At 43.4% G+C, this 8315-nt stretch overlaps 1 protein-coding gene across 3 annotated transcripts in view; it reads right to left on the reverse strand.

Annotated features, from left to right (window-relative positions):
• Nucleotides 1–6533, reverse strand: part of B4GALT4 (beta-1,4-galactosyltransferase 4) — a 30468-nt gene extending 23935 nt beyond the window's left edge. For 2 of the 3 annotated variants that reach the window (XM_017875375.1, XM_017875392.1), the window contains exons 1-2: nt 6414–6533; nt 1763–1979 (exon numbers count right to left, since the gene is read on the reverse strand). The gene's annotated coding sequence lies outside the window, so the exon portion shown is untranslated. Of the gene's footprint in view, nt 1–1762; nt 1980–6123; nt 6220–6413 lie in introns of those variants that run through there. The other variant, XM_017875383.1, reaches the window with a different exon arrangement.
• Between the last annotated feature and the right edge of the window lie 1782 nt (nt 6534–8315).

The raw sequence follows: 8315 nt of genomic DNA on the forward strand, positions 1-8315 counted from the left end.
AAAAAAAAAAAAAAAAAAAAAAAAGTCTTGAAGATAGGTGATAGGTACCTGAGAGTCCATTTTCTTTCTCTCTACTTTTGTGTATGCTTGAAATTTCCCATAATAGTTTTTAAAATCTGGCAAGGAAGATAAGCTATAACAAAGGAAGGGCAATGTAAGTGCTAAGTATCATTCTTGGAGAATCTCTAACCACACACATCTTTACTCCACCAAAGTGGGTGGGGAGGACACCATGTATCACTCTATAAGTATTTACTAAGCATTTGCACCAAGGAGAAAGGGGATGTTCATTTGGCAGCTAAGAACACCAAAATCAGCATTCCAATGTCTCTGAACCTATCAGGTAATTTTGCAGACACGGGGCATGTGAGTGGGCTTGATGTTATCCCACGCACATGATCCTGATGCCTTGGGGCTCCGTGGGGCAACACCAGAAGAAAGACTGATTATTTTGCTACTCTTTTGACTCCTGCAGAGTTCCTAGGAGTTTACCTTTTACACATGCATTGCCCCACCTTCCTTAGGCCTTGGTATTCATTATCCCAATTACAACTCCTTTAGGAGGCTTCTGAATGATCACTGGCCAGATTCTAAAGGGGCAGTGGTTCCCTGGGCAGGGTAAGGAATGGGATAAAAATGATGACAGCCATTTACATGTACAAGTCATTTAAACCCAAAGATTAAGCTCCTAATGGCCCAACCTACAAGCATTTGAGCAATACAAAAAAAAAAAAAAAAAAAAGATGGCAGTGTATTTTAACCCATAGGATAAAGTGAATATCACTAGTCTATACTGATAAAAATGATCAAACAAATAAATGAATAGCAGAGAAGGGGCGGCTCTTTTCTTACGCAAATTAAAACTAGTAAGAAAGTGAGAGATGGAAAAAAAATCACCCTCGGCAAACACCACTTAATAACTGTTGCAGACAAGGTTCACCAATGGATGCTAAACTAATAGGCAAAAATCTGAGGATAAACAGTATAGTCTCAAAGTATGTCCCCCAAGGTAATTCTTAACTACAAAGGGAAAGACAGTAACTTTGTAGTGGAGAAACCCAATCGCTCACCACAAGTTCATTCCACAATATACCTAACTGGTACTCTTCAAAAGAATCAAAATCATGAAAGACAAGGAAAAACTGAGGAACTATTTCAGATTGGAGGAGACTAAGGAGAAAGAAAAACTAAATAACATGCAGGATCCTTGATAAAATATAGTGGGAAGAAAAAAAAAAACAGACATTAGTAGGAAAATTGTTGAACTTTAAATAAAGTTTGTAGTTTAGTTAATAGTATTGATCAATGTAGTATGGTTATGTAATGGGTTAATATTAGGGGAAGCTAGGTGAACTCTCGGTACCATTTTTACAACTTTTCTGTAAGTCTAAAGTTAACTAAAAATAAAGAGTCAGAGACTAGGTATAACCCAAGTCAACAAATGCTAGTAAATTAACTTACTTCTCAAGGAGAATCATTGTTTTTGTATTTCTAGTGCCTCAAACCAACCTGACACACAGCAGGTACTCAATTTAGTAACAAATGATGGACTAGGATATACTAGTTGAAATACATAAGGACACATCATAATTCCAGGCTACTGCTAAAAGGAATGAAACATAAAGAAGGTGGGAAATAAAGATTAATCAAATGAGTGCAAAATTCCATCTAAGGAGGATTTTAAAAACTAAAAAGGCTCACCCTGATACTAGCTCCCTTCAGTTCACTAATATCAACACTTTTCTAAGGGTAGGGTCCTCACCTTTAATAAACGGCACTTTTGGTCACGTCCACTGCCTTCCGCTCCTCTGCCTCTAAAAGTGCTACTTCTCCTTGCCTTGGGGAGGAAGTGTTGCGTGGCCTGCCTCTTCCTTCATGAAGCCACAAAGTGCCACTGTGTGAGTTCCATGGCACACTGGAACACAGTGTACCCGCCTCTGAGCAAGACCGTGGAAATCCACACTTGAAGCCAGGTGGTCCTGCAACACCCAAACGACCAAAGTTATTTTATGTAGTATATGTTATGCAGCATAATACAGAATTCACCAGAATTTCTGATGGGAAGTTTCAACAGAAGTTCATTGTGTACTCATATGTTACTTTCAGCTGTTCCTAAGAAATCAACAGTGGAGTCAGTAGGAGTTTACTTTCTGCAGTCATTAGGGGCACCTCACCCTAAACCTTCTTAAAAAGGTTTAGGCCGGGCGCGGTGGCTCAAGCCTGTAATCCCAGCACTTTGGGAGGCCGAGACGGGCGGATCACGAGGTCAGGAGATCGAGACCATCCTGGCTAACACGGTGAAACCCCGTCTCTACTAAAAAATACAAAAAACTAGCTGGGCGAGGTGGCGGGCGCCTGTAGTCCCAGCTACTCGGAGGCTGAGGCAGGAGAATGGCGTAAACCCGGGAGGCGGAGCTTGCAGTGAGCTGAGAACCGGCCACTGCACTCCAGCCCGGGCGACAGAGCGAGACTCCCTCTCAAAAAAAAAAAAAAAAAAAAAAAGTTTAAAAAGCTCTGAGATCATGGGTATAACAGGGCTCTGAAGTCACAAAGAGCTGAGTTCAAATTCTTGTTATCAGATGCATGAATGGCTTTTGACAAGTAACCTAAATGTTTTGAGTCTCTTTGGCCATTCATTTAAAAAGCATTTCTCCACATCTGGTTCCAAGAGTGCCTTTATCAAATACATAAGGGAATGTGTTAAAACTGCAGATTCCTGGGCCCCACTCCAAAGCCAACAGGTCAGAACAACAGCCTCTGGGACTCAGAAAAATGAAATTTTAACAAGCTCCCCAAATGATTCTTATCTGCATTAAGGTTTGAGAACCACCAATATAGGAGAATGGACCTGGAATGCAATAGATCTTTCAGATATGTTAATTTTCTCTCTGGTTAGGAAGAGCAGTAAGAAGATACGTCAAAATGAGATTTTAAAAATGCATTTGAAAGGTTTTTAATTCCATCATTTAGAAACTTATTCTAAGAATCAGAGAGGTACACCACGATATTCAAACCAACATTGCTAAAATAACCAAAAATTGAAGAGTCTAAATATTAATAGCGATCTGATTTAATTAATTATAATACATCCATATGATGGCATATATACTTCCATTAAAATGTTTACAATAACTACATGGAAAAGTGCTCATAATAGCTAAGTAGAAAAAAGATATAAAGATGTATATAAAATATAGGCTGGGTGTGATGACTCATGTCTGTAATCCCAGCACTTTGGAAGGCAGAGGTGGATCACTTGAGGCCAGGAGTTTGAGACCAACCTGGCCAACATGTTGAAATCCCTTCTCTACTAAAAGTACAAAAATTAGCTGGGCATGGTGGCGCATGCCTGTAGTTCCAGCAACTTGGGAGGCTGAGGAAGGAGGATCACCTGAACTGGGGACACGGAGGCTGCAGTGAGCCAAGATCATGCCACTGCACTCCAGCCTGGGCATCAGAGCGAGACCCTGTCTCTAAAAGAAGAAGTATATAAAATATAATACCAATTATACAATACGTGTGTGTGCATACCTTTTACATACAAAATGACAGAGTCACTGGTGGTCATCTCTTAATTATAGGATTAGGGAAAAACTTTTATTTCTTCTGTATCTTCTAATTTTTCTAAAATGGAGTTTTCATCAACAGAAACAATGCTGTTTTCTGATAAAATGACTACATAGTTTTCCTTTAAAATACAGTAGTCCTTGGTTTCACTTTCTGCGGTTTCAGTTAACCGCGATAAAATACAGTAAGATATTTTGAGAAACAGATGACATTCATAAAACTTTTATCACAGCATATTGTAATAACTGTTCTATTATTAGATATTATTCATCTCTTACTGTGCCTAACTTATAAGTTATGCTTTATTATAGATATGTACATATATAGAGGAAAAAACAGTGTATATAAGGTTAGGCACTATCTATGGTTTCAGGCATCCACTGTCAGTCTTGCAACATATCCCTCAAGAATAAGGGGGATGACTGTACATTAAAATTTAAAGATAACATCACAGACAGGAATTATAACTTTTAGTTACATAAGTTTGACAATTCATTCATATAACCTTTAAGAAAACCTGTTCTAAATAGGCCAAAAAGCCCCAATCTCAAAGAAAAACTTCAGAGGCTGTTAGTTATCTTCAGTGCCAGAGAACCCTGTGGTCTCTGTTTGAAATGCCTATTCCCAGGCTCCAGCCCCAGAGATTTTTATTTCAAAGGCCTGAAGTGGGATCAAGAAATTGATATTTTTGCCTGGGTCCATGACTCACACCTGTAATCCCAGCACTTTGGGAGGCCGAGGCAAATGAACCACCTGGGGTCAGGAGTTCCAGACCAGCCTGGTCATCATGGTGAAACCCCACCTACCAAAAACACAAAAATTAACTGGGAGTAGTGGCCTGGGCCTGTAGTCCCAGCTACTTGGGAGGCTGAGGTGGGAGAATTGCTTGAACCTGGGAGGTGTAGGTTGCAGTGAGCTGAAATCGTGCCACTGTACTCCAGCCTGGGCCACAGAGCCAGACTCCGTCTAAAAAAAAAAAAAAAAAAAAAATGTATATTTTTAAGAAGAACCTAGGTAACTCTGACACATGCAGCCAGGTTTTAGAAACCACTGTTCATTGATGGCTTAAAACAAAGAATAGAAAACCATCACTGACTTGCTTTGGATGTTTCCACTGAATAAAACATGTTCAAAGAGAAGGTTAGTTCCCAAAACATGTGCAAGCATTTCTGGAAAAGGCAGGCATTACTATTAGCTCGGCTTAAAGTAGATACTAAATACTTATTATATTAAGTGGCACATAAACTATAATCACTGATTATATTGCCCTGATTTTATTGATTTTATTGCCCTCTCTACCCACTTCCCCTTAGATTATGTAGTCAGACAGTTCAATTCAGGTCAGTACTTCTTCACAATGTATGTTTTCTTTTTTTCTTTTTTTCTTTTTTTTGAGACGAAGTCTCGCTCTGTCGCCCGGGCTGGAGTGCAGTGGCCGGATCTCAGCTCACTGCAAGCTCCGCCTCCCGGGTTTACGCCATTCTCCTGCCTCAGCCTCCGAGTAGCTGGGACTACAGGCGCCCGCCACCTCGCCCAGCTAGTTTTTTGTATTTTTTAGTAGAGACGGGGTTTCACCGTGTTAGCCAGGATGGTCTCGATCTCCTGACCTCGTGATCCGCCCGTCTCGGCCTCCCAAAGTGCTGGGATTACAGGCCTGAGCCACCGCGCCCGGCCACAATGTATGTTTTCAATCCGATCAAAGCTATAGGTAGACGAAAGTTATTGCAGTTTCATGGGGTTTACAATTTCCATAAAGAACAAACTGCTCTAGAAGACAAAATTCCAAAAACTTCTGAACTATATCCAATCAAGCGTTATCTCCTCCTCCAAGAGAGACCTTCCAGCACTCCCCATCTGGGTCTCGGGAATAGCTATCCGCATCCTCTTCTGAATCCCAATTTCTCAATCTGGACCCTGAATCCTATTCATCCTGATCTCTCCTTGATTTTCTAGGATCTTCAAGGTGTTATTTTCCTTTCTTTAAAATTAAAAAAAAAAAAAAAAAAAGCCACGACTCTCCTCCACGCTCAAATTACCATCTTCTCATTCCTCCTCTTCATCACCAAACGGCTGAGGAGGTCTACCAGTGCCCTCACCACCTCCACGTCCCCATCCCTCACCCACACTGGAACACTTTGCAACAGGATGCACACCCACCCTCTGTTGATAACTACTCTCCTAAGGCTACCAACCCACAGGCCTTTTCTCGGTCCAGAGCCCCTGGACTTGTCTGGTTTTTTTCAAACCAAGAGTTAACAGCCCTTATCTAATGGAAGACAGAACATCAAGAAATACAGATCAACAGACATTGGATGGCTGTCTCCGAAGCCCTTTATAATCCAGGTGAGCAGGCCCTTCGGAGAAAGCTCAAAGGTTGCCGGCCCCTCGCAAGACTGGGGCTGGGGTCAGCTGATCAGTTTCCCCGTTGAAACGCTGGAGAAAGAGGGTTTCCAGGAAGAAGGGGCTTTTTCAGGTTGATGCACCCAGCGGAGAGGTGCTGGGGGCGACCCCGGAATCGTGCCCTGGGTTATGAGTGAGCCCTGGATCTTTTCCTACCTGGCAGCAAGCACCTCGCCTGGCTCCCGGCTCGCAGCAGAGGCGGGGCCGCGCGGGATGCCAGCACCTGAGCCGGTGCCTCCCGCCAGGCTCGGCCTCCGCAGGCCCCCGGCCCGGCCCACCGCTCCAGCTGAGGAGGGACGGCCCACGGAGGCCGCGCCATCCCCACGGCCGCCCCGCCCCAACCCCGGGACCGACCCCGGCCGTCGCCCGGCCACCCTCGCACGGCGCCAGTGTCCAGGGAACTGCATTTCCCGAGCTCCGGCGGAGCCAGGGCCGCGTGTACTCACCCCAGACGCGGCCGCGGCGAGCTAGTACCGCCCAGGGAAACGAGAGGCCGCGGAAAGCGGCTCGGGGACCGCCCCGGCCGCCCGGGAGGCGGCTCCTGACTACGAGCTCCGCCTCCCGCCGGGCCTTGGCCCGAGGGGCGGGTCCGCCCGGCTCTGCACGCGCCTGGCGCTCCACCCCTGCCAAATCGACCACACCAGGGGCTGGAAGGAGCACCGGCAGGGAAACGGAGTGTTGACGCCTCGGCCTCTGGGTGGCTTTAAAACCCTGTGCCAGTAGTAGACCAGGTGCTGGGCGCTTCCCAAATTACATCCCTTTAAATACTCACAAAGCAGTAGGAAAGAGATAAGGACCCTTCCATTTTACAGAGTAAGAAACTGAGGCTTTAGAGAGGCTAATAAACTTGCTTTAATCACCCCGCGAGATTTCACTCCTCTCAACTGCAAAAGTAATAATAATATTGTTCCCATGTTGCAGGTCTACTTAGAATATTAAATGAATATTTTTTTTAAAATCCTTATTTCTTCAAAGGTATTATTACAGAAGGCCAAGACAATTACATTTATACTAAAGATTTGAGTGAAAAATTATGGTAGGCTCTGTGTAGGCAGTCGGGATAGCTAGATTCTCCAAGACAGCCTCCCACTGCACTCACGGGAAAGTAGTAGATTCTCCAAGAACCACCCATCCACTCCACCCAAAAAGGAACAAACCATAGCTAGAGAGCCAGTGCTGGGCTCATGAAGTTCATAGCAGGAAATCTGAGGCTATACTGAGGCCACATAGGCCCAATGTAGACCCTTGGAAGCTGGAAAAGAGGGCCACCTAGTGGCAGTTGAGCATAGGTCAGTGAAATAGGTCAGCACTGCTCCTGAAGAAGGTCCAGTGTGAAACTTACTTATTTGTGTTCCCTTTGTAACATGCTGTAAGGTTGTATAACCACATTTAGGTAAAAAGGACATTACTGAATTTAATCTAGTGACATTATACAATAAGTTACTTGTACCCACATAGATAGTCCCCAAGTCTTCAGTATGTGATGCCTGGAAGCATAATATACCTTTTGCAAGAATCACTCAGCTTTTCTATATTTGGTAGCTGGTAGGTTATTAATTGGAAAAGTTAGGCTATTGCTTTCAGTAAGTGTAGGAAAGCAAGTAGCAGTGATATCTACAAAATCAAAGATAGATTTCCAATCTGCTTTTGAGGTTTTAGGGTGGCTTTCATTGGAACACAGAGAGGCACTGGCATTAATAAAATTGTTTCCTAGGGTAGTGTTTTTTTTTTTTTGGCATCAGTCCAGAAACCCAACAGTTGCTTTGGTGTTTCTTGTTAGAGCATGAGCCTTAGCTAAAGCCATCTGTAAATTATGGTCCCATGGATTTCCCAGCAGAAAATAAGGGGAAAATAGAAAAAAAAGGATAAGATATTCATGATAGCAGAGAAGTCTTGATCCACGATCTTGAGAAAGCTGTCCATGTCTAGGATGCCATCTGCTTCTGGGGAGAAACTTCCCTACTTTAAGGTCTCCATAGGTGTATAGTTCCAAGAGTTCGAAAGGGCTCTTTTGAGTCGCAAGGTATGGACTCAAGACTCAAGGCCCTGAAGTTCTACTGTGGGTGGTAAGAGAAGAACATGATATAATGTCTGCTAATGGGGTACAAGAGCAGTTTTTCTCAGATGGGATGTTATTTCCAGAAGACTCAATCTCTGAGTTCTAGATTGTGAAAAGTTGGTCGTACTCAGTGTATCACAAAAGGCCTTCAGCTGGTGAAAATACACTTTGGTATAATGGATTAAAGCTTTGCAGTATTTAGTTATAGCAAAGCTTATAAGAGCAGGAGATACAGGAGATTCTATTATTAAGGATATGGGTCTTCCCAGAACTAGATTTTGTCTACTCC

The sequence above is a fragment of the Rhinopithecus bieti genome, unplaced genomic scaffold, assembly GCF_001698545.2.
Source record: "Rhinopithecus bieti isolate Rb0 unplaced genomic scaffold, ASM169854v2 scaffold_1251, whole genome shotgun sequence".
Classification (NCBI taxonomy): domain Eukaryota; kingdom Metazoa; phylum Chordata; class Mammalia; order Primates; family Cercopithecidae; genus Rhinopithecus; species Rhinopithecus bieti.